Here is a 2,800-nt window from a genome sequence, read left to right on the forward strand (position 1 = left end):
GAGGAAACTTGCATGGTTAAAAAGAAGGGCGCCGCTTACGTTGGGCACGACTTCCGCCTCATTTTTACAATGCGAGAACTCTATCTTGTATTTCTAGTATCTTTGGATTAACCTAAAGTCTCTTTATGGGCTTTTAGGGAAAAACCTATAGAATCCTGAAATTTTAAAGCAAGAATATTAACTACCAAATTATTTTTAATACTATAAACAAAATAGTATAAACATTAAATTAAATTTAAAGTAGCTAACCTAAAAGTTAAAGAACAATATTATACGCATACAATAAAAAAAATATCTACTTTTAGATATAGATCTATTTCAAATTAAAGATATATTATATAGGATAAAATAGATAATTAATTATTTATATTTTATTACTATATTTGAGAATATACATTTACATATAACATAATTTGCTTTTATAGCAGCATATAAAGAAATTATTTCAGAAAAAATGCAACTGAGAGAGCAGTTACAGAAAGCCTCCAGTTGGTAAGAATGGGTTTTAAGTGACTTCTTCATTTATGCTCAACTATTGCTAAAGGTTTAACTATATTTTTTATTGACAATTTTACTGGCATGAACCTTTATGTGATAATAAAGCTTGATGTTATTAAACTTTATATCACACAAACATTATATTTGCCTCGGTGTCTACTATGTTCGAAGACAATTATTAAGATTCAATTGATAATTTGGTTCAGTCGACTTTCTGAAAAATATAGCACGAATTATTTTGATATGCATGTGAATTTTCAACAGAATACTAACCTGACGACACCCAAACTGGTGCAGGCACGGTTAACACATACCATAGTTAAATATTAATTTTGTAGGAGGCATAGAAAGCTTTGATATTTGAAGCAATATTGAGATTGAATTTAAAAGAAATAAGATAGTAACTACATTATAAATTTTGGTCAAGTCGGAATCCAATCAGAGCAGTTTTCAACTAGGACTGCCTCTAATTTGTCGGACAAGCAAGGCCTTCTAACTGTACTTATAAGCTTTTTTCCCGCCGTTGTGTGTCAATAACTCGCCACGTACAAAACTCATCTTCTCTCTCTAGGTCTCTCTAGGTTTCACTAGAATTATCTTTATTCCCGTTTTAGTCTGCGAGTGCCATTTCCGGATATGAGGTGCCATAATCATAAATTTTCTTTTCCTCAACCCCAACCATGGTAGGGTCGGCTGAGGGGGTGGACCCTGGCCAATATTTCTGTGAAAGTCTCTCCCTGTACCCCCCTCTGTTTTGAATTCCTGAATCAGCCAAAGTTCCTATCTGGTCCGGAAGAGTGTGGATTCGCTTAAAAACAACAACAAAGTGATTTATTGCTTTCCCTACCCTGTTCCCAATCAGATCAGTACCGAGCTTATTTTATGAATTCTCGATTTTTTAAAATATATTTTTGACGTCTACCCATCTCATCCACGACGTAAAGCGCTTGTCATTATTTGTTCATATTCGCAATTTCCATTAATTTCATTTATTTATAATATAACATTTACATTTGTGGTAAAAATTTTGTAATTTCAATACCTAATAATATTATAGTTTTTTTCATTGTGCGCTAGGCCTACATTTATTTCTTTTATGTTTAAATTTATTAATTTTTTATTTACCTTGTTCTATAATTTTACATAGTCTATTGACATATGCAGTGAAAATCTGAAACACCACGTGGTTGGAAGTGGCACGTTCCACATCTAGGCTATGTGTATGTCCAATTTGTAGGGATCTATTTACTCCGACCTCGATTTATTTACGATTCTTAACATTTTAATCATATTAATGAACGTTAACCCGTAGTATAATTAATGACATTTCCATGGTGTTTTTAATTAGATTGATTTAATTTTGTATAGATCAGTTTCCTCAACATATCAAAGTTGATATTCATCGTTTGGCCATCAAAATTTTTGATAGACTACAGAACAGTTGAAAATAAGAACACTAAATAGTGTTTGCCCTCAAAACCAGTGCCAGATTGTTTTTAGCGCCCCAAAATTAGCTATTTTTGCTCTTTCTCGTGTGAAATAAATTGTACAATAACAGAGTCATACGTGAGTATTATTTGTGTACCTGGATTTCCTATTGATAATCACTGCTTCAGTTAAAAAAAAACCCAACAAAAACACGACCTGTTCCAGGCGTCCTGTGCATTTTCATACGAGTTATATAGCCAATTACGTGAGAGGATTACCATGCGCGATCTATAGAAGGTCAGAACGCTCCTCTTATACACATCTTCCATGGCAACAGATAGGACGCCCTCTTCCAAATGTCGGAGAGAAAAAGCACAATTCTTCTCAATCACTTCCAAAGATTTTGAGTGACACCTGACAATACCTAAACTTTGCTGTTGTCGAGGAATATGGGATATAGTGCGATTGTATGCAAATATTCACGAAAAATAGCAGTGGCGTATCTAGGGAAGGGCGCGGGGGGGGGGGCGCACACCCCCCCAAAAAAATTAATCGCGCCCCCTCAAAAAATCACGGTCAAGTAGTTAAAAATCACATAAAATCACCATATTTTGCGAATTAGCGCCCCTCAACTGATCATCGAGTCCCCCCCACTTCATCTTCGCTCCCCCATCAACCCCCATTTCAAGACCCATCAACCCCCATTTCAAGAGTTCTAGATGTACGCCACTGAAAAATAGCAACTATTACCATTACGTAATTAATTATTTACCCATGTATTTACTCTCAATATTGAGTTTTCCAACTAACTCAGATAGCTGACTTGATAAAATCTACATGGAATACTTGGTGCACGTAGGCACACAATGTACGA

The sequence above is a fragment of the Anneissia japonica genome, unplaced genomic scaffold (genome assembly GCF_011630105.1).
Source record: "Anneissia japonica isolate Jap-2015-1 unplaced genomic scaffold, ASM1163010v1 scaffold288307_len268549_cov174, whole genome shotgun sequence".
NCBI classification, from domain to species: Eukaryota; Metazoa; Echinodermata; class Crinoidea; order Comatulida; family Comatulidae; genus Anneissia; species Anneissia japonica.